A 24,288-nucleotide genomic window follows, 5' to 3' on the forward strand; every position below is an offset into this window, starting at 1 on the left:
TTAGGTTTGGTTGTGATGGCCCCAATAGCCAAATAGGTTGCTGATGCTCATTGCCTACACTCACCCGGGAATAATGGCCACTTCATCCAGGTGACAGAGGGTGGGCAGCACCCTGGAGCTGGTGTCAGCCATGGCTCAGTTGGTAGCACTCTCGCCTCGGAGTCTGAAGGTTGGGGGTTCAAGTCCCAGTCTGAACACCTGAGTGCATAATCCAGGTTGTCGCTCCAGTGGATTACTGCATTGTCAGAGGTGTCATCTTTCGGATGAGATAGTAAACCGAGGACTCGCCTGCCCTCTCAGGTGGATGTAAAAGATCCCATGGCACTTTTCGAAGAAGAGCAGAGGAGTTCTCCTCAGTGTCCTGGCACATATTTATCCCTCAATCAACATCACTAAAAAACAGATTATCTGATCATTACCTCATTGCTGTTTGTGGGATTTTGTTGTGTGCAAATTGACTGCTGTGCTTCCTACATTGCAACACTTCAAAAGTACTCTACTTTTCAAAAATCCTGAGGTCATGAAAGGCGCTATATAAATACAAGTTCTTTCTTTTCACAGCACAAGTCAGTGCCTTCAGGAGACATGGTGAGAAAAGTAGAGGTGTGGAAAGAAAGTTCTTATACACAGAGTTCCTTCTCCTTTCAATGTTTGCAGTTGATGTAGGCCTTGTGAAAATTGGAACTGTGCTTGGACAATAAACTGATATTTGTTCCTTGCCCAAATAATAGAAATTATGGAATTCATTTTTGATTGATTTTGATTTTGCAAAGATTCAGAAATGACAAAATCGGTCTAAATTTCTCAACGTGGAGCTCCTTAAACATAGAAGGAGTAATTTTCAACTTTGCTGCCCGGGTAGTAACGTGGCGAAGTGAATCGCCCGCCCGTTATAGACCTCGTCAGGTTTGCACCCCATTGAAATCAAATTCTCTCCAGAATATTTACACATTACAAAGATAACAGCCCCCTCTTGTGGAACAACTCTCTCCAAACTGAGAACGGCGGCAACCACCCAAACAATAAAGTCATGTTTTTTGACAGCAGTAAGCCTTTATTTTCATTTTGCAAATAAACTGGGGTTTATTGGGTGATTAAAACCTTAGTCTTCATAGGAAGAGAACATAGCAGGTCAGCAATGGCTAGGAATGGCTTCACTTTTTCACATGGTTTTCATCTTTAAGTAGCAGAATAAAGTAATAGAAATACCGTCAGCCTTTATAATTGGCCTGTATACTTTGTGGTATTCTTCATATATAAAGTAAGGTGACCAAGCATACAGTCTGTAAAATCAGGACACATCTCAAACTAGGTCATAAACTGCGGACAATTACTTTATTCTGCTACTCAAAGATGAAAACCATGTGAAAAAGTGAAGCCATTCCGTGCCATTTCTTTTTGCAAACAGTATTGAAGTAAGCATCTGTTATAGGAACATAAGTCGGGATAAATGGGTCATTTTCAGGTTGGCAAACTGTAACTAGTGGGGTGCCGCAGTGATCAGTGCTGGGGCTTCTAATATTTACAATCTATATTAATGACTTGGATGAAGGGACTGAGTGTAATGTAGCCAAATTTGCTGATGATACAAAGATAGGTGGGAAAGCAAATTGTGTGGAGGATGCAAAGAATCTCCAAAGGGATATAGATAGGCTAAGTGAATGGCCAAAAAGCTGGCAGATGGAGTTTAATATGGGAAAATGTGAGGTTATCCACTTAGGTAGGAAAAATAAAAAAGCAAATTATTATTTAAATGGCGAGAGATTACAAAATGCTGAGGTACAGAGGGATCTGGGGGTCCTTGTACATGAATCACAAAAAGTTAGCATGCAGGTACAGCAAGTAATTAGGATGGCAAATGGAGTGTTGGTCTTTATTGCAAAGGGAATGGAGTATAAAAATAGTGAAGCCCTGTTACAACTGTAGTGAAGTCCTGAGACCACACCTGGAGTACTGCATGCAGTTTCGGTCTCCTTATTTAAGGAAAGATATATTTGCATTGGAGGCACGAGGTTGAATCTGGAGATGAAGGGGTTGTCTTATGAAGAAAGGTTGAGCAGGTTGGGCCTATACTCATTGGAGTTTAGAAGAATGAGAGGGGATCTTATTGAAACATACAAGATTCTGAAGGGGCTTGACAGGGTAGATGTAGAGAGGATGTTTCCCCTCGTGGGGGAATCTAGAACTAGGGGGCATAATTTCAGAATAAGGGGGCACCCTTTTAAATCGGAAATGAGGAGGAATTTCTTCTCTCAGAGGGTCGTGAGTCTTTGGAATTCTCTGCCCCAGAGAGCTGTGGAGGCGGAGTCATTGAATATATTTAAGGTGGAGATAGACAGATTTTTGAACGATAAGGGAGTCAAGGGTTATGGGGAGCGGGCAGGGAAGTGGAGTTGAGGCCAAAATCAGATCAGCCATGATCTTATTGAATGGCGGAGCAGGCTCAAGGGGCCAAATGACCTACTCCTGCTCCTACGTCTTATGTTCTTATGTTCTTACACACAGCAGCACATCCAGCTCTTCCTGTCTGTTTGCTTTTGTGTGTGTCTGTATCTCGCTCTGCTGATCCAAGTGTGTGTCTCAGTATGTGCCCATCTATATGTTCCTCTGTGAACGTATTGCATTCCATGTTTGTCTTCAGGGCATTTTCCGCACCCCCCACCCCCCCACCCCACCACCTCCTTATGGCCCCTCCCTGTCTCTCCGGGTGCTGCCGTGATAGCCTTGTTGCAGCATCACTGGGATGTCATGTTTGTCCATTGCACTGGCAGGCATTTCCCTTGGTGCTGAGAATCCCGCTGGATGTCCATCCTGCATGTGGAATGACCCCTGATCCAGGAAAATATGTCGGTGTTGGGACGGGGCGGAGCAGGCAGAACACTGGCACAAGGAGGAGAATCGGCCATGGTTTTGGGAGGAATCGTGGTGGAAAATCCAGCCCCCACACTCTGATAGTTAAAAAGAAAAAAACAAGACCCGAGAGAGAGAGAGAATTCACGCCCAGCTTAGCACAGAGAAAGAGACAGGCTCACACATGTATGCATGTGTGCCTTTTTGTGTCTACATGTGTGCCTGTCTGTTTTCCTCTGCGGTGTGTGCTGTCTAGACAGAGAGGTGCGCAGACAGTGGCCTAGAAATGATGGCGTCTGCGCCCGTTTTTCAGGCACAAATGGGCACGTATCCAACCAATATGGCGGGTGGGCGGGCGGGCCAGGCATGCACTCTCATTGGGTGCCGGAATTGTGCCATCCGCCATATTGGATGATAAAGGCAGAAAAAGAGGCATCCAGGGTCAAGTGTTAGACCCTCTGCATAGGAAAATAGGGGGTCAAGCAATGGCTGGAGGTCTTCTTTTAAACTTGGGCTGCCTTGAGTTCAGGAAAACGGGTCGACATGTGGCCACCAAAAAAGGTGCATTTTAAAAAAATTACCTGAATGTGCCGGAGTGATCCTCTCAGCTGCACTACAGTGCTGAAGATACCCTTGGCCTCCTCCCAATCACTGCCCCCTCCCTCTCCCGATCTCTGCCCCCTCCCTCTCCCGTTCACTGCCCCTCCCTCTCCCATTCACTGCCCCTCCCTCTCCCAATTGTTGTGTATGTACCTTTAAGAGAATAACTGGTCTCAGACTGCAGTACCAGCAGTGACCACCCCTGTATAAAAGGCGCTAGAGAGCCTCTGTTGTTTAGATTCGTTATGGACTTCCACCAGTAAACATCTGTTTGTTTTCACTCCTGCTAGTCCGTGTCTAAATCATTCACGGACTTAACACTGGCGACGAGTAAGGAAACGAACTTACCTGCAACTCAGCAGCAGCTCCGACGACATTGTTGAAGGTCGGAGCCAGAAGAAAGAAAAAAAATAGAGGCCATTGAAACTCGAGAAACGGGCATCGACCGTCAATCATCGGGTTCAAGGCTTTGCAGGAGCAACTTTCCAGAGCCAGGCTGGGTTCCTCGGTCCGTGGTTTCCCAGCTAATCGGGCTGGTGGCAGGTAGTGCTCTGATCCTTCCTGGGCTGCGGCGGGCTGAAGCTCAGTCGGGTGGCCTTTCAACGGGGCCGGGCAGCGAGTCGGGAAGCAAAGAGAGAGAGAGAGGGTGGAGCACACAGGGCGCGGCCGGTGTTTCAAAGCCGGGCAGCGTTCGGACCTCAGAAGAAGGAGGGAAGTGTCCCAGAGGGTCCGCTCCACAACGGGAAAATAATAAAAGAAAAAGAATACGCGCAAGAAACCGTGGAAAGCAGCGCTAACAACAGCGGGGAAGAAGACAAAGCGCGGGAGGCGCCATTTTGTTAAATCGGAGAAGAAGGCAAAGCGCGGGAGGCGCCATTTTAGATTTGCAAGATGTCGAAGACTGGCTGTATCACTGCTTTTGATAATACATTAGAGGACTGGACCACGTATGTGGAAAGAGTAGAGGTATATTTCGAGGCAAACGATATAGCGGAGGGGAAAAAGGCATCGATATTGTTAAACTTAATGGGCGCTAGAACGTACGGCCTATTGCGGGATCTGATTACTCCAGCCAAACCGAAGGCGAAGAGTTTTAACGAAATTGTTGCTGTTCTACAGGAGCACTTAAACCCTGCACCGCTGTTGATAGCAGAAAGATTTAAATTCCACAGGAGAACTCAGCACAAAGATGAGAGCAATGCTGAGTATCTTACAGAACTGCGCAAGCTATCAAAGCACTGCCAGTTCGGAGCAGGACTGGCAGATACCCTACGGGACAAATTTGTCTGTGGACTCCTGAGTGAAGGAACACAGAAGAAATTACTCGCAGAAAAAGAGCTGACGCTAGATCAGGCTTTCAGCGTGGCAGTATCGTATGAAGCAGCAGCCAGGGAAGCTGCAGAAATTCAACAAAAACCACAGGAATACGGCACCCACGAAATGACACGGGGATTTGCAAAATGTTATCGCTGCGGCAGAACTAACCATGACCAGAAGGACTGCTGGTCCAAAGACAAAATATGCAGACAATGCGGGAAGCTTGGACACATTGCACGAGTTTGTAGGTCTGGGAAGAAGGCCAGCGACAACAAAAAGGCTACTAAGGAACCGTACAAGAAAGTACAAAAGATGACAGACAGTAGTTCCAAAGACCAGATGAGCGATAGTGAATCCGGAAACAGGAGACTAAGCTGTCTCAAAATTCACAATGTAATCGCAAAAGAGGATCACCAAACCATTTGGGTCACCCTCACGATAGCAGGGTCCCAAGTTAAAATGGAATTGGATACAGGATCAGCGCTAACCGTCATGAATCGACGAGACTACGAGCGGCTATTTTCACACATACCCTTGAGAGAGACATCCATCGTCTTGACGACGTATACGGGGCAAAAAGTATACCCCAGAGGAAAAATAAGGGTGCCTGTCGAATACAATGGCAAGAAAATATGGAAATTGTACCTCTACATACTGCCAAATGGTGGACCACCGTTATTGGGACGGGAATGGATCAGGAAGATAAACTTGGATTGGCATTCCATTCATGCAATGACGGTGGACGGTAAAAAAGATGACGACGTCACTCCTGGACGATTGTCAACAATCTTAGCTAACGCCAAAGAGGTATTTCAACAAGAACTGGGCACGCTTAAAGGCGTAACCGCCTCGTTAAAAATAGAAGAGAATGCAGTTCCCAAGTTTTTCAAAGCGAGACCGGTACCATATGCAATTCGCCCAGCCGTCGAGGTAGAGCTGGAGAATCTGGAGAAGGCGGGTGTGTTGTCTAAGGTCGACTGGAGCGAGTGGGCGACACCCATCATTCCTGTCATGAAGAAAACGTTAAGCAATAAGTCCGGAGAGCCAAGGAAGATTCGCATCTGTGGGGATTTCAAGGTGATAGTGAACCCTGTCCTTCACACAGTACAATATCCTCTTCCAAGGATAGAAGACATCTTCGCCTCACTGTCTGGAGGGAAGCGTTTTACAAAAATTGACCTAGCACAAGCATATTTGCAGATGGAGGTTGAAGAGTCCTCTAGGAAGTATCTCACGATAAACACTCACAAAGGTCTTTACCAGTATCATCGATTGGTATTCGGAGTAGCATCGGCTCCGGCGATATGGCAAAGAGCGATGGAACAAGTCCTGCAAGGGATTCCAGGGACTCAGTGTTACTTGGACGACATCCTTGTAACAGGTGAAGATGACAGTGAACACCTTAACAACCTAGAACAGGTGCTCACTAGACTACGGGAACATGGGTTGCGAGCCAACCACCCCAAGTGTGAATTTTTTAAGAAACAGATATCGTATTGTGGCCACGTGATTGATGAAGAGGGGTTACATAAGTCCCCTGACAAAATTGAAGCGGTTGTTAAGGCCCCAGCGCCTGAAAATGTGTCGCAACTGAGGTCATTCCTCGGGTTGGTGAATTACTATCATAAGTTTTTGCCGAATTTGTCGACAATTCTGCACCCACTGAACGCCCTGCTACGAACGGGGGTAGCATGGAAATGGGGCGATGATTGTAAACGTGCTTTTCAGAAGAGTAAGGACTTAATCACTTCGAAGGAAGTATTGGCTCACTACAACCCAGCACTGCCAATCAGGCTGGCGTGTGATGCATCTCCCTACGGCATTGGGGCGGTACTGTCACATAAATTCCTTGATGGTTTGGAGAGGCCGATAGCTTTTGCGTCACGCTCGTTAACTTCTGCCGAGCGTAACTACGCCCAGATTGACAGAGAGGCCCTCAGCCTAGTGTGGGGGGTGAAGAAGTTCAATCACTATCTGCACGGTCAAAAATTTACTCTACTAACCGATCATCAACCTCTTGTCTCCATTTTCAACCCTCATGAGGGCGTACCGATAATGACAGCACAACGGCTGCAGAGATGGTTCCTTTTCCTAGGGGCACACCAATATGACATCGAGTACAAAGGAACTAAACAGCATGGAAATGCTGATGGATTGTCACGTCTACCGTTGCCGACGGTGGAAGAAGAAGACCTTGCAGTGGATCCAATGGAGTTATTCCACTCGACCATAGTCGAATGTCTCCCTGTGACGAATGCAAACATAGAAAAGGAAACACGGAATGACCCGACACTATCACGGGTCTATGATTTAACGGTGAAGGGATGGCCAGCACATGGCGAACCACTGCTGCCAGCATTCTCGCCGAGAAGAGAACAGCTGTCAGTGTGCAAAGGAACCTTGATGTGTGGATCCAGAGTAGTAATTCCACCTAAGTTGACGGATAGAGTGCTCAATGAGCTTCATGAGGGTCATCTGGGTGGGGTAAAAATGAAGAGCTTAGCCAGAGCGTTTGTGTGGTGGCCGGGAATCGATAGAGAAATCGAAGAGATGACCAAGAGCTGTGCAGGATGCCAGAAGGTCCAAAACGTCCCACCACAAGCTCCTCTGCATCCATGGGAGTGGCCCTCATCTCCATGGCAAAAGGTGCACATTGATTTTGCTGATCCCTTCATGGACTCGATGTTTTTAATTGCGGTGGATGCACATTCAAAGTGGTCAGAAGTAATAAAAATGTCCTCAACCACCACGGAAAAAACTATCACAGTTTTACGAACAATATTCGCCAGGAATGGGCTGCCTGAACAGATTTGCTCTGACAATGGACCACAGTTTGTTTCTGAAGAGTTCCGGAGGTTCTTAAAGAACAATGGTGTTAAGCATTACACATCTGCCCCATATCATCCAGCCACTAATGGATTGGCCGAGAGGTTTGTCCAAACATTCAAGAAGGCTATCAAGGCAATGTGTAATGAAGATATACCCCTACAACACAAGGTGGACAACTTCTTGTTTGCCTACCGGAATGCGACACATGCGGTTACCAACCAAACTCCAGCCATGATGTTCTTCAATCGAAGACTACGATGCCGCTTGGATTTGGTTAAGCCAAACGTCCGAAGAGATGTGGAGAACAGGCAGTTTCAGAATATGAATGAAAGGCCGACCAGGAGTTTTAAGATAGGTCAACCAGTTTTGGCCCGGGACTACCGCACTGAGAAATGGCAGCCAGGAACGATTTGTACACGACAAGGACCTCTCATGTATACCGTGGACGTTGGGGAGAGCATTGTAAGACGCCATGCTGACCAGATTCTAGAGTCACTGGAAAATGTCAACTCCACAGCACGATCTGATACACCTGGTAATGAAATCGAAGTTCCAATTGCAGCTACCGCAGAACCGGTAATATTGGAAGCAGATGAACCAAACAACGACATTGATTCCGACTCAACATTGCCAGAAGAACCTGTTACCCCAAAGAGGCGTTATCCAGACAGAATCAGGAAGCCTCCTCAAAGACTGAACTTATAATTGCTTAAACTTAACCACTGTATCTAGTAACCGTAATTGTGATTGTAATTCGTTATCATTTAGTTGTTAAATGAATGTTATGTACTGTTTATCTAAAAGGGGAGGAATTGTTGTGTATGTACCTTTAAGAGAATAACTGGTCTCAGACTGCAGTGCCGGCAGTGACCACCCCTGTATAAAAGGCGCTAGAGAGCCTCTGTTGTTTAGATTCGTTATGGACTTCCACCAGTAAACATCTGTTTGTTTTCACTCCTGCTAGTCCGTGTCTAAATCATTCACGGACTTAACACCGATCACTGCCCCCTCCCTCTCCCGATCACTGCCCCCACCCTCTCACGTTCACTGCCCCCTCACTCTCCCGCTCACTGCCCCTCCCTCTCCCGATCACTGCCCCCTCCCTCTCCCGCTCACTGCCCCTCCCTCTCACGTTCACTGCCCCTCCCTCTCCTGTTCACTGCCCCTCCCTCTCCCGATCACTTCACCTCCCTCTCACGTTCACTGCCCCCTCCCTCTCCCGCTCACTGCCCGTCCCTCTCCCGATCACTGCCCCCTCCCTCTCCCGTTCACTGCCCCTCCCTCTCACGCTCACTGCCCCCTCCCTCTCCCGTTCACTGCCCCCTCCCTCTCCCGATCACTGCCCCCCCTCCCGTTCACTGCCACTCCCCCTCCCGATCACTGTCCCCTCCCTCTCCCGTTCACTGCCCCCTCCCCCTCCCGATCACTGTCCCCTCCCTCTCCCGTTCACTGCCCCCTCCCTCTCCCGATCACTGTCCCCTCCCCCTCCCGTTCACTGCCCCCCCTCCCGTTCACTGCCCCTCCCTCTCCCGATCACTGCCTCCTCCTTCGCCCGTTCACATTCCCCACGCTCTCCTGATCACTGCCCCCACCCTCTCCCGATCACTGCCCCCACACTCTCCCGATAACTGCCCCCCCTCTCCTGATCACTGCCCCTACCCCTCCCGTTCACTGCCCCCCCTCTCCCGATAACTGCCCTCCCTCTCCTGAACACTGCCCCTACCCATCCCGTTCACTGCCCCTCCCTCTCCCGTTCACTGCCCCCTCCCTCTCCTGATCACTGCCCCCACACTCTCCCGATAACTGGCCCCTCCCTCTCCCAAACACTGCCCCCTCCATCTCCTGATCACTGCCCCCTCCCTCTCCTGATCACTGCCCCCTCCCTCTCCCGATCACTGCCCCCTCCCTCTCCCGATCGCTGGCCCCCTCCCTCTCCTAATCACTGCCCCCTCCCTCTCCCGATCACTGCCCCCTCCCTCTCCTGATCACTGCCCCTCCCTCTCCCGATCACTGCCCCCACCCTCTCCCGATCACTTCCCCTCTCTCTCCCGTTCACTGCCCCACCCTCTCCCGATCATTGCCCCTCCCTCTCCCGATCATTGCCCCTCCCTCTCCCGATCACTGCCCCTCCCTCTCCCGTTCACTGCCCCACCCTCTCCTGATCACTGCCCCCTCCCTCTCCCGATCACTGCCCCCTCCCTCTCCTGATCACTGCCCCCTCCCTCTCCTGATCACTGCCCCCTCCCTCTCCTGATCACTGCCCCCTCCCTCTCCCGATCATTGCCCCTCCCTCTCCCGATCACTGCCCCCACCCTCTCACGTTCACTGCCCCCTCCCTCTCCCGCTCACTGCCCCTCCCTCTCCCGATCACTGCCCCCTCCCTCTCCCGTTCACTGCCCCTCCCTCTCACGTTCACTGCCCCTCCCTCTCCTGTTCACTGCCCCTCCCTCTCCCGATCACTTCACCTCCCTCTCACGTTCACTGCCCCCTCCCTCTCCCGCTCACTGCCCCTCCCTCTCCCGATCACTGCCCCCTCACTCTCCCGTTCACTGCCCCTCCCTCTCCCGTTCACTGCCCCTCCCTCCCCCGTTCACTTCACCTCGCTCTCCCGATCACTGCCTCCTTCTTCGCCCTTTCACTGCCCCCACCCTCTCCCGATCACTGCCCCCTCCCTCTCCCGATCACTGCTCCCTCCCTCTCCCGATCGTTGGCCCCCTCCCACTCCTGATCACTGCCCCCTCCCTCTCCCGATCACTGCCCCCTCCCTCTCCCGATAACTGCCCCCCCTCTCCTGATCACTGCCCCTACCTCTCCCGTTCACTGCCCCTCCCTCTCCTGATCACTGACCCCACACTCTCCCGATCACTGGCCCCTCCCTCTCCCAAACACTGCCCCCTCCCTCTCCTGATCACTGCCCCCTCCCTCTCCTGATCACTGCCCCCACTCTCTCCTGATCACTGCCCCCTCCCTCTCCTGATCACTGCCCCCTCCCTCTCCTGATCACTGCCCCTCCCTCTCCCGTTCACTGCCCCCCCTCTCCTGATCACTGACCCCACACTTTCCTGATCACTGCCCCCACCCTCTCCCGATCACTGCCCCCTCCCTCTCCCGATAACTGCCCCCCCTCTCCTGATCACTGCCCCTACCCCTCCCGTTCACTGCCCCTCCCTCTCCCGTTCACTGCCCCCCCCTCTCCTGATCACTGACCCCACGCTCTCCCGATCACTGGCCCCTCCCTCCCAAACACTGCCCCCTCCCTCTCCTGATCACTGCCCCCTCCCTCTCCTGATCACTGCCCCCACTCTCTCCTGATCACTGCCCCCTCCCTCTCCCGATCGTTGGCCCCCTCCCTCTCCTGATCACTGCCCCCTCCCTCTCCCGATCACTGCCCCCTCCCTCTCCTGATCACTGCCCCCTCCCTCTCCCGATCACTGCCCCCACCCTCTCCCGATCGTTGGCCCCCTGCCTCTCCTGATCACTGCACCCTCCCTCTCCCGATCACTGCCCCCTCCCTCTCCTGATCACTGCCCCTCCCTCTCCTGATCTCTGCCCCCTCCCTCTCCCGATCACTGCCCCTCCCTCTCCCGATCACTGCCCCCTCCCTCTCCCATTCACTGCCCCTCCCTCTCCCGATCACTGCCCCCTCCCTCTCCCGATCACTGCCCCACCCTCTCACGCTCACTGCCCCCTCCCTCTCCCGTTCACTGCCCCCTCCCTCTCCCGATCACTGCCCCCCCTCCCGTTCACTGCCCCTCCCCCTCCCGATCACTGTCCCCTCCCTCTCCCGTTCACTGCCCCCTCCCTCTCCCGATCACTGTCCCCTCCCCCTCCCGTTCACTGCCCCCCCTCCCGTTCACTGCCCCTCCCTCTCCCGATCACTGCCTCCTCCTTCGCCCGTTCACATTCCCCACGCTCTCCTGATCACTGCCCCCACCCTCTCCCGATAACTGCCCTCCCTCTCCCGTTCACTGCCCCTCCCTCTCCCGATAACTGCCCTCCCTCTCCTGATCACTGCCCCTACCCCTCCCGTTCACTGCCCCTCCCTCTCCCGTTCACTGCCCCCTCCCTCTCCTGATCACTGCCCCCTCCCTCTCCTGATCACTGCCCCCTCCCTCTCCCGATCATTGCCCCCTCCCTCTCCCGATCACTGCCCCCCCCTCTCCCGTTCACTGCCCCACCCTCTCCCGATCACTGCCCCCTCCCTCTCCCGATCACTGCCCCCTCCCTCTCCCGATCACTGCCCCCTCCCTCTCCTGATCACTGCCCCCTCCCTCTCCTGATCACTGCCTATAGTAATCTGGGATGTTATGATTAAGGTTATCCACCAGGTGGTGCTGTAGCCAATACTGCTGCTAAGGTCAGGGGTTGCTTCCTGTTACGGTCAGTGGTTAGCTTCCTGCTAAGGTCAGCAAAGGTGCAATGCCTGGAAGCAGGCCTGCCTGGATGTCTCGCAGTCGTTCAATAAAGTACTCGTCTTAATCCTCATACCTCGCCTCTTCGAGTTCCTTGTCTCACTACATGGATTTATCACATTTGGCGACGAGGTAAAACAGGACCCTGAATAAGAGAAATCTGCCAGGACGTTTAAACAACAAAATCACGAGCTGCAGTTAGCTACCAGTTGGAAGAGAGCATGGCTGCCATGGTAGGAACGGTCTCCACTTTTGATATTCAACCACAAACTTGGAAGGAATACTGTGAAGTGTTGGGTTATTTTTTCGAAGCAAATGAAATAAATGATGCCGGAAAAAGGAAAGCCATTCTGCTTAGTTCAGTGGGAAGCCAAACCTACAGTTTGATGAAGAACCTGCTCAGTCCTGAAAAGCCTGGAGACAAATCATTTGTTGAATTAGTGGCTGTGCTAAAAGAACATTTCAACCCTAAGCCTAGTGAGATTGTACAGCGGTTCAAGTTTAATTCAAGGAACAGGAAAGAGGAAGAGAGTGTAATGGACTATGTAGCGGTGTTGCGTAAATTGGCACAAGATTGCAATTATGGGAACAACCTGAAGGAAATGCTGAGAGATAGGCTAATTTGCAGAATAATGGACGACCGAATGCAGCGCAGATTATTATCCGAGACTGGGCTTACTTATGAAAAAGCATTGGAACTTGGTCAAGCCATAGAGACAGCGAACCGAGATGTAAAAGAAATACAGGGTTCAGACAGGGCTAATGCTACGCAAGTTGCAGGTCAGGTTGTTGTGCAGAAGTTGAACATGCGTCAGAAACCACAACGTGAGCATGTGAAGGCATGTTATAGATGCAAGGGCAATCACCTGGTGAGTGAATGCTGGTTTCTGGAGAAAAAGTGCTACAAGTGTGGGAAACAAGGACACATAAAACGAGCTTGCAGGGCGAAATCACCTATGGTGGAATCCAAACCAAAAGGGGGAGGACAGCAAAACCAAGGGAGAGAAGTGAAAAAACATGGAGCACACCACATCAGCGGGGAAGCTGAGGAAGAAGAGGACATGTTCATAATGTATGGCATGTTAGAGAACATTCCAAAAGTGGCTCCTATCACATTGCAACTGACAGTAAATGACTCTAAGGTGAACTTTGAAGTGGATACAGGGTGCGGCGTGACCATAATGAACAAGGCAGAGTACTCAAAATTGTGGAACCGTGCAAAAGTTCCAGAGTTAAAGCCTTGCTCCCTGCATCTTAAAACATATACAGGTGAACGAGTAGCGACATTAGGTACAGCTAAGGTAACTGTGCAACACAGGGACACAGTGGAACAGCTACCTGTAGTTATAGTATCGGGTACCAGACCAAACCTGTTAGGTCGGGGCTGGATAAAAGAACTTAAATTAGACTGGGGAGCAGTACATCAAATAGATGCGGGCAAACAGTTGACTTTGCAAGAAGTGTTGAGTGAACATGAGAATGTGTTCAAGGAGGAACTTGGCACATTTAATGGCCCCCCAGCTAAGATTTATGTAGACAAGGAGGCACCGCCAAGGTTTTTTAAACAACGACCTGTGCCTTATGCCATGAAGCCAAAGGTAGAGGCTGAGCTTGACCGTCTATTGAGAGAGAACATACTGGAGCCAGTGAAATGTTCGGAATGAGCAGCTCCCATAGTACCTGTTTTAAAACTGGACAATTCGGTAAGACTCTGTGGAGACTATAAATTGACAGTCAATCGGGTGTCCAAACTAGAGCAGTATCCTATTCCCAAAACAGAGGATCTCTTTGCAAACCTGGCTGGCGGAAAGAAATTCACAAAGTTGGATATGAGTCATGCCTACTTGAAGATTACACTGGATGACGAATCAAAGAAGTATGTCACCATAAATACACACAAGGGCTTGTTTACAAATAACCGCTTATCGTTTGGTGTCTCATCTAGTCCAGCTATCTTCCAGAGGACAATCGAAGGTGTACTGCAAGGGATTCCACATGTTTCCATCTATCTGGATGACATTCTGGTGACGGGAAGAACTGACCAGGAGCATCTGAGCACTCTGAGAGAGGTACTACAGAGATTGGAGAGGGCAGGGTTCTGGCTCAAGAGGAGTAAGTGCACTTTCCTGGGGAATGAGACAGTGTTCCTGGGACACAGAGTGGACATCACTGGGCTCCATCCACTCAAGGAGAAGGTACAAGCACTGCAGGATGCCCCTGCTCCTACAAATGTGGCTGAGTTAAAAGCCTACCTGGGACTGCTGAATATTATAACAGGTTTTTACCAAACTTGTCAACTGTGTTAGCACCTCTTCACAAACTACTGCGCAAGGAGACACAGTGGCAGTGGGGAGAGGAGCAGGGGGTTTCATTTGAACAGTCCAAGAAACTGATGCTGTCATCGGATGTGCTGGTTCACTACAATGCAGAGAAAGACATCATTCTCTCTTGTGACGCTTCACCTTACGGGGTGGGGGCAGTTCTTTCACACTGCATGGAAGATGGAACTGAAAGGCCAATAGGGTTTATGTCCTGAACTCTAACACCAGCGGAAAAAAACTATTCCCAGTTAGACAAAGAGGGGTTAGCAGTAATGTTTGGGTTACAGAGGTTCCACAAGTACATATATGGCAGGAAGTTCACCATATGTACCGATCATAAACTGCTTATCTCTCTTTTCAATGAAATGAAAGCAGTTCCACAGATGGTGTCACCCCGGATTCAGAGGTGGGCCGTGATGTTGAGGGCATATGAGTATGCCATCGTCTACAAGGTGGGCAAGTACCATGGGAACGCAGATGCCTTGAGCCGTCTTCCACTGCCAGGCACACCTATCCGTGCAGCTCCAGAGGACAGAGTGTTGATGTTGGAGGACACTGACACAGCACTTGTGACTGCAGAGCAAGTAAGAACATGGACAGGTAAAGATCCAGTACTGTCTAGAGTTCGAGAATATGTGGTGAGGGGATGGCCACAGCATCCGGAAGGGGCTGACTTCACACCCTACAGTGTCAGGAAAACAGAGCTGAGTGTGCAGGATGGTTGCATGTTGTGGGGAGCACGAGTGATTATTCTACAGCCAGCACGGCAGTCTATCCTAGTGCAACTACATCAGTGTCATCCTGGGGTCTCGCGTATGAAAGCCTTGACTAGGAGTTACTTGTGGTGGCCAAAGCTGGATGAGGAGATAGAAAATCTAGTCAAGACATGCAGCACTTGTCAGGAACACCGGAAGGCACCAGCAGCGGCTCCTCTCCACCCCTGGGAGTGGCCGGATAAACCATGGAGAAGATTGCGCTTAGATTATGCGGGTCCATTCATGGGCAAGATGTTCCTCATAATCATTGATGCACATTCCAAATGGATGGGTGTTTATCCTGTAAATTCTGCTTCCGCCACTATTAGTATAGACTGCCTGCGTCGGAGCTTCAGTAATCAAGGGCTACCGGAGATCGTGGTAAGTGACAATGCCACTTGTTTTGTGAGTACAGAGACCGAAGAGTTCTTGAGAAAAAATGGCATAGTGCAGGTGACCCCAGCCCCATATCATCCGTCCTCAAATGGACTTGCGGAGAGAGCCATACAAACATTTAAAGAGATGATGAAAAAAAGTGCAGAAGGGAGTTTAGCAGCCAAAGTGTCGCGGGTTCTGTTCAGCTACAGAATAACGCCTCAATCCACCACAGGACTCTCTCCTGCTGAGATGTTATTAGGTCATAGACTACGCTCCACTCTTGACCTTGTCCACCCAGACCTAAAAAGGAAACTGGAAAACAGACAAAACAAACAAAAAGAGAACCATGACAAAACAACAAAGAGCCGAAGTTTTGGAGATGGAGATGCGGTCCTTACCAGGAATTTCAGTTGTGGACCCAAGTGGATTCCTGGCTTCATAGGCTCAATGACCGGTCCCGTATCATACAAGGTCATGTTGGGTGATGGTAGGGTAGTACGCAGACATGTAGATCAGATACTTACCAGGCAAGGGGAAATTGAAATGAAGGTTCCAGATGCAATGGCTGAGGACAGGGTTGCCCCCAGTTATCCAAGTGCATCTGTGGTGCCACCACCAGGGACTGAGACAATTCCACAGGAACCCATTCATCCAGAGGAAACCATCGTTGCAGAGTCAGATACTCCGAGCACTGCTCAGGAGCAGCTGGTGGCTTCACCACAAACAAGCAGGGACTTTACTGTCAGACGTTCACAAAGGGCTCGCAAGCCACCAGAGAGATTGATACTGACCTGTTAGATTCATCAAGTATGGAACATGGTGAATGGAGACTTCTTATGTGACCCTTAGGAATGGTTCTTTGTTCAGAAATTCATACTGAAATCTTAAGGGGGGAGGGATATAGTAATCTGGGATGTTATGATTAAGGTTATCCACCAGGTGGTGCTATAGCCAATACTGCTGCTAAGGTCAGGGGTTGCTTCCTGTTACGGTCAGGGGTTAGCTTCCTGCTAAGGTCAGCAAAGGTGCAATGCCTGGAAGCAGGCCTGCCTGGTTGTCTCGCAGTCGTTCAATAAAGTACTCGTCTTAATCCTCATACCTCGCCTCTTCGAGTTCCTTGTCTCACTACATGGATTTATCACACTGCCCCTCCCCCACCCTCTCCCGATCACTGCCCCTCCCTCCCCCGATCACTGCCCCCCTCTCCTGATCACTGCCCCTCCCTCTCCCGATCACTGCCCCTCCCTTTCCCGATCAATGCCCCTTCCTCTCCCGATCACTGCCCCCTCCCTCTCCCGATCACTGCCCCCTCCCTCTCCCGATCACTGCCCCTCCCTCTCCCGATCACTGCGCCCTCCCTCTCCTGATCACTGCCCCCTCCCTCTTCCGATCACTGCCCCCTCCCTCTCCCGATCACTGCCCCTCCCTCTCCTGATCTCTGCCCCCTCCCTCTCCTGATCATTGCCCCTTCCCTCTCCTGATCTCTGCCCCCTCCCTCTCCCAATCACTGCCTCCTCCCTCTCCCGATCTCTGCCCCCTCCCTCTCCCGATCACTGCCCCCTCCCTCTCCCGATCACTGCCCCCTCCCTCTCCCGATTATTGCCGCTTCCCTCTCCTGATTACTGCCCCTCCCTCTCCCGATCTCTGCCCCCTCCCTCTCCCGTTCACTGCCCCCTCCCTCTCCCATTCACTGCCCCCTCCCTCTCCCTCTCACTGCACCCTCCCTCTCCCGATCTCTGCCCCCTCCCTCTCCCGTTCACTGCTCCCACCCTCTCCCGATCACTGCCCCCCTCACTCTCCCGATCTCTGCCCCTCCCTCTCCTGATCTCTGCCCCCACCCTCTCCCGATCTCTGTCCCCTCCCTCTCCCGATCACTGCCCCCACTCTCTCCCGATCTCTGATCCCTCCCTCTCCCGATCTCTGCCCCCCTCTCCCATCACTGCCCCCTCCCTCTCCCGATCACTGCCCCCTCCCTCTCCCGATCACTGCCCCCCTCCCTCTCCTGATCACTGCCCCCACCCTCACCCGATCACTGCCCCCTCCCCTCTCCCGATCACTGCCCGTCCCTCTCCCGATCACTGCCCCCTCCCTCCCCTGATCATTGCCCCTTCCCTCTTCCAATCACTGCCCCCTCCCTCTCCCGATCACTGCCCCCATCCTCTCCCGATCACTGCCCCCTCCCTCTCATGATCACTGCCCCTTCCCTCTCCCTATCACTGCCCCCTCCCTCTCCCGATCACTGCCCCCACCCTCTCCCGCTCACTGCCCCTCCCTCTCCTGATCACTGCCCCCTCCCTCTCCCGATCACTGCCCCCTCCCTCTTCCGATCACTGCCCCCTCTATCTCCCGATCACTGCCCCCTCCCTCTCTCAATTGCTGACCGCTCCCTCTCCCGATCATTGACCCCCCACCCCCATCCCCCCACCATCTGCCAGGACCTACCTGAGGGCCGCAACCAGTGATGCAGTGGCCCAAAATTGAAATCCTCTTTACCGGTGAACTGTCTGGTGATGTCCAGCAAGTGTCTGCAGCTCACCAGTCCCGTGTATATGAGGCCTAAGGCCCAATAGCGGGTGGGCCTTGGGCCTACCCATTCTGGTAGAGGGATTGCCCCCTGTACCCAGTTTCTAGGCCAGTGTGTCTATCTGTCTACCTCTCTACGTGCCTTCCTTCCTCTCACTCTATTTGTTTGAACGTACTCTCTTTTTGCCTAATATACCTCTCTTTCTATTTGTGTGCAGGTCTCTCTTTAACTCTCAGGGTATATCTCTGGATTAGTGTCTATAAACCCACCTTTGAGTTATTTAGTGTCTGCCAGGATAGGCAGTGTTACATTGTTATAGTATCACATCGTTAAATGGAACTACTTTGGTATGGAACTACTTTGGTATGGTGTAGTTATATTGCTATGTGGCACACTGTGCATGGGCAGTGCACAGTGCAGCGTTGGACATCTTGTATCACTCCGCACCATGCGGCAGCACTGTAACAAAAGCAAGAATACAGCTAAGTAAAAGCACTAACTAAAATGAATTAAAAGTGTCTGTAATATATAGTACTAGCTGGAGTGCTCAGCGGTGCCGAGGGTTTTTTGAGGGCATGTTGTTGTTGGAAGAGAGAGAGAGAGAGACTGGGGGGAGTAGAGAGAGACGGGGGGGGGGGAGAGAGAGAGACAGAGAGAGAGGGAGAGAGAGAGAAAGCGAGAGAGAGAGAGAGGGAAGGAGAGAGAGACAGAGAGCGAAGGAGAGAGAGAGCGAAGTAGAGAGAGAGGGAATGAGAGCGAGACAGAGAGAGAGGGAGAGAGAGACAGAGGGAAGGAGAGAGAGAGACAGAGAGGGAAGGAGAGAGAGAGGGAAGGAGAGAAAGGGGAAAGGGGTGGGGGGGAAAGGGTGGGGGGAAGGGGTAGGTGGGAGTGGAGGGAGGAAAGGGGGGGTGAGGGGGGGAGGAAAGGGGGGGTGGGGGGGAGGAAAGGGGGGGTGGGAGGGGGAGGAAAGGGGGGTGGGGTGAGGAAAGGGGGGTGGGAGGGGGGAGGAAAGGGGGGGTGGGAGGGGGGGAGGAAAGGGGGGGGGTGGGAGGGGGGGAAGGGGGGTGGGAGGGGGGAGGAAAGGGGGGGGTGGAAAGGGGGGGTGGGAGTGGGGAGGAAAGGGGGGGGTGGGAGGGGGAGGAAAGGGGGGGTGGGAGGGGGAAGGGGGTGTGGGGGGGAGGGGGAGTGGGAGGGGGAAAGGGGGTGTGGGAGGGGGAAGGGGGAGAAGGGAGGGAGGGGAAGGGGGGAGAAGGAGGGAGAGGAAAGGGGGGGAGAAGGGAGGGAGGGGAAAGGGGGGAGAAGGGAGGGAGGGGAAGGGAAAATGGGGAGGGGGGATGGGGCAAAGGGAAAGGGGGAAGGGGGGGAAGGGAGGGGGGGTTGGGAGGGAGTGGGGGATTGGGGGGAAGGGGGGGGGTCGGGGGGGAAGTGTGTGTGTGGGAGGGGGGAAGGGGGTGTGTGGGGGGGAAGGGGGTGTGTGGGGAGGGGGGAAGGGGGTGTGTGGGAGGGGGGGAAAGGGGGGTGTGTGGGGAAGGAGGGGGGGAAGGGGGGGAAAGGGAGGGGGGAGCCAGCAGTCCCTCACCCCTCTGCCAGTGTTGGTCCCTGTCTGGGCCGGGAGCCTGGGACTGGAGTTGCGCTGCCGGTGGTTGGAGAAGCCTAGGCCTCGGGCCCCTGTACTGACATGGCCCAGCCTACCTTTTAATACCTTGAAACATGAAACTTAAAGTACTTATAAAACATTTTTGGTAAATCTTTCTATAACATACACTTTACAACCTCACCAATCTTTTTATTAAAAAAGGGGCTCCTCACCTGTCACTGTGTTGTATCACAAACAACAATGGCCGCCGCTTGCTTTTCAGTTGGAAAGATTAGGCCCGCCCACACACACGATTGTCTCTCCCGGGCACCAGGACCCGATTGGGAGCACTGAAGCCCCACCCACTGTACTAAGATGGCCGTGCATGTACTCTGTTACACACTGAATCAAAATGGCGTCGCACTGAAACTTTTCACCCTCCTTGACAAAGATGGCTGCCGTTAACCTGGGGCTGTCAGCAGAAGAAATCCCCTCAGCTGCTAACACGGGATCTTCAGATTATTATTCGGGGCTTGCGACCTACCCCAGTTGCTTATGAAGCCTCCCTACCTACCGACCCCGGGAATGGAGCCGAGGCAGCAGTCCCCTCTCCCCTCTGCCAGTGTTGGTCCCTGTCTAGGCCGGGAGCCTGGGACTGGAGTTGCGCTGCCGGCGGTTGGAGAAGCCTAGGCCCCGGGCCCCCGCACTGACATGGCCCCGAGAAATAAATCACATACTGGACTCATTTATTACACGCAAATTATATAATGAGCTAGTTGCGCTCCTAAGTACCAAATTTGTGCTGGATAAAATCCCCTCCACACACACAGAAAGTGGGAAAAATAAATCAATAGTTAGTAGTTAGGAATCAAGATGGCGGCGGGATGGGAGGTGCCTAGCTCAGGCGTGGCTGGGCAACAGAGGCCCAGGCTTCGAGGCCTGCAAAAACGGTGAAAGGTAGGAAAATTATAGAGGTTAGAGAAAAGATTTACAAATTAATTAACTTTTTTAAAACAATTTGTGTTTTTAAAAGCAACTTATTTTTTTGCTGGAAATCTAGATTTGAAAAGAAACACGCAGAAAGTGGGAAAAAGAAATGAAGAGTTTGGAATCAAGATGGCGGCCACTCACCTCGGCTCAGAATGATTAGGCCCGCCCACACACGCACCGATTGGTCAACCGTCAGGTCACTGAACTGTAGGATTGGTCAATCGTCACATCACTCAACTCTAGGATGGCCCGCCCGCACACGCAATGAACCCGCCCCCGTGATGCAGCGATTGGTCAACTGTCAGGTCGCTCGACTGTACAATTGGTCAACCTTCACGTCACTCGATGCTAATGAGCGGATAATGAGCGGAGTTTTGAACGTTTTTTGTATACCATCTTGCTCAATTTTTGTCTGACCAAAAAGTAAATATGCCTATGAGAGTCCCCTAATGATAAGCTTTCTTTTGATATAACATATGTGTAGGTACGCTCTATATCTTTTGATTGTATAGCCGGACAGACAGAAAGACAGAGAGACAGAGAGACAGAAAGACAGAGAGACATACTGCTTTATATATACTTGCTTAAGTGCCCGGCGGTGCCGAGGATCTTTTGAGGGCATGTTGTTGTTGGAAGAGAGAGAGAGAGCGACTGGGGAGAAGAGAGAGAGAGAGCGACTGGGGGGAAGAGAGAGAGCGACTGGGGGGAAGAGAGAGAGCGACTGGGGGGAAGAGAGAGAGAGACTGGGGGGAAGGGGGGGTGGGGGGAAGGGGGTTAGGGGGGAAGGGGGGTGGGGGGAGTGGAAGGGGGTAGGGGGGGAGGGGGAGGGAGGAGGGGAAGGGGGAAGGGGAGGGGAAGGGGGGAGGGGGAAGGGGGAGGGGGAGGGGGAGGGGAAGAGGGGGAAGGGGGGGAGGGGGGAGGGGAAGAGGGGGAGGGGGAGTAGGGGAGGGGGGAGGGGAAGAGGGGGGGAGGGGAGAGGGGAGGGGGTGAGGCAGGGAGAGAGGGGGAGGGAGGAGGGAGGGAGGAGGGGGGGGAGGGGGAGAGAGACAGATGGAAGGAGAGATAGAGGGCGAGTGGCCGCTCCCGCGCTCCCGAGCCCCGCGCTTCTGCTCTCCCGAGCCCTGCGCTCCTGCTCTCCCGAGCCCCGCCCCCCCGAGCTCCGCGCTCTCCTGAGCCCCGCCTCCCCGAGCCCCACGCTCCCGCTCTCCCGAGGCCCGCGCTCCCGCTTTCCTGAGCCCCGCCCGAGCCGGCTTCAAGACCAGAGAGAGAGACGCCGCCGTGAAACCTACCGCATGAGGGCCCGGCCGGACTCAAGTCGCGCTCTGGGCGGAAGTTGACGTGCGCGCTGACTCCCGCCCCACCCGCCTTTACTAAGATGGCGGTGTTGGCGACGGTCGGCTCAGGCCCGCCCCCTCCTGCCTTCACAAAGATGGCGGCGATCGCGGGCCTTTTGTTGATCGTGACGGGAGGTGCCTAGCTCGGGCGTGGCTGGGCAACAGAGGCCCAGGCTTCGAGGCCTGGAAAAACGGTGAAACGGTAGGAAAATTATAGAGGTTAGAGAAAAGATTTACAAATTAATTAACTTTTTTAAAAACAATTTGTGTTTTAAAAGCAACTTTTTTTTTTGCTGGAAATGTAGCTTTGAAAAGGAACACGCAGAAAGTGGGAAAAAGAAATGAAGAGTTTGGAATCAAGATGGCGGCCACTCACCTCATTTCAGAACGATAAGGCCCGCCCACACACGCACCGATTGGACAACCGTCAGGTCGCTGAAGTGTAGGATTGGTCAATGGTCCTGTCGCTCGACTCTAGGACGGCCTGCCTGCACGCACTAGGAACCCGCCCCCGCAATGTGGCGATTGGTCGACCGTCGGGTCGCTCGACTGTCCGATTGGTCGACCTTGACGTCACTCGATGCCAATGAGCTGATAATGAGCGGAATTTTGAAAGTTTTTTTGGATACTGTGGGCGCAATTTTTGTCTCACCGAAAAGTAAATATGCTTATGACCATTCCGGAATCGTAAGCTTTCTTTTGATGCAACGCACGTGTAAGTACGCTCTTTAACTTGAGAGTGTATAGCGGACAGACAGACAGACAGACAGAAGGACAGACAGAAGTACCGCTTTATATATACTACCTGGAGTGCCCGGCGGTGCCGAGGCATTTTTGAGGGCATGTTGTTGTTGGAAGAGAGAGTGCGAGCGACTGGGGTGAAGAGAGCGAGCGACTGGGGGGGAAGAGAGCGAGTGACTGGGGGAAGAGAGCGAGCGCCTGGGGGGAAGAGAGAGAGCGACTGGGTGGAAGAGAGCGAGCGACTGGGGGGAAGAGAGAGAGCGACTGGGGGGGAAGAGAGAGAGCGACTGGGGAAGAGAGAGAGCGACTGGGGGGAAGAGAGAGAGCGACTGGGGGAAAGAGAGAAAGCGGCAGGGGGAAGAGAGAGAGCGACTGGGGAAGAGAGAGAGAGCGACTGGGGGGAAGAGAGAGAGTGACTGGGGGAAGAGAGACAGCGACTGGGGGAAGAGAGACAGCGACTGGGGGGAAGAGAGACAGCGACTGGGGGAAGAGAGAGAGCGACTGGGGGGAAGAGAGCGAGCGACTGGGGGGAAGAGAGCGAAGCGACTGGGGGGAAGAGAGCGAGCGCCTGGGGGGAAGAGAGAGAGCGACTGGGTGGAAGAGAGCGAGCGACTGGGGGGAAGAGAGAGAGCGACTGGGGGGAAGAGAGAGAGCGACTGGGGGGAAGAGAGAGAGCGACTGGGGGGAGGAGAGAGAGCGACTGGGGGAAAGAGAGAGAGCGGCAGGGGGAAGAGAGAGAGCGACTGGGGGAAGAGAGAGAGCGACTGGGGGGAAGAGAGACAGCGACTGGGGGGGAAGAGAGACAGCGGCTGGGGGGAAGAGATGAGAGCGACTGGGGGGAAGAGAGAGAGCGACTGGGGGAAGAGAGAGAGCGACTGGGGGGAAGAGAGAGAGTGACTGGGGGGAAGAGAGAGAGAAACTGGGGGAAGAGAGAGAGAGAGAGATGGGGAGAGAGAGAGACGGGGGAAGAGAGAGAGGAGAGACAGGGGGGAGAGAGAGAGCGAGTGGGGGGAAGAGAGAGAGCGAGTGGGGGGAAGAGAGAGAGCGAGTGGGGGGGAAGAGAGAGAGCAACTGGGGGGAAGAGAGAAAGCGACTGGGGGGAAGAGAGAGAGCGACTGGGGGGAAGAGAGAGAGTGACTGGGGGGGAAGAGAGAGAGCGACTGGGGGAAGAGAGAGAGCGACTGGGGGGAAGCGATGAGAGCGACTGGGGGAGAGAGAGAGAGCGACTGGGGGGAAGAGAGAGAGCGACTGGGGGGAAGAGAGAGGAGCGACTGGGGGGAAGAGAGAGCGACTGGGGGAAAGAGAGAGAGCGACTGGGGGGAAGAGAGAGAGCGACTGAGGGGAAGAGAGAGAGCAACTGGGGGGAAGAGAGAGAGCGGACTGGGGGGAAGATGAGAGCGACTGGGGGGAAGAGAGAGAGTGACTGGGGGAAGAGAGAGCGACAGGGGAAGAGAGAGAGCGACTGGGGGGATTGAGAGCGAGCGACTGAGGGGAAGAGAGCGAGCGACTGGGGGAAGAGAGAGAGCGACTGGGGGGAAGAGAGAGAGTGACTGGGGAGTGAGGGGGAAGGGGGGTAGGTGGAGGGTGGGGGGGAGGGGGAGGGGGAAGGGGGGAGGGGAAGGGGGAGGGGGGAGGGGAAGGGGGGGAGGGGTAGGGGAGGG

This window comes from Somniosus microcephalus, chromosome 11 (genome assembly GCF_052327205.1).
Source record: "Somniosus microcephalus isolate GS21.2 chromosome 11, FLI_Smic_1.0, whole genome shotgun sequence".
NCBI classification, from domain to species: Eukaryota; Metazoa; Chordata; class Chondrichthyes; order Squaliformes; family Somniosidae; genus Somniosus; species Somniosus microcephalus.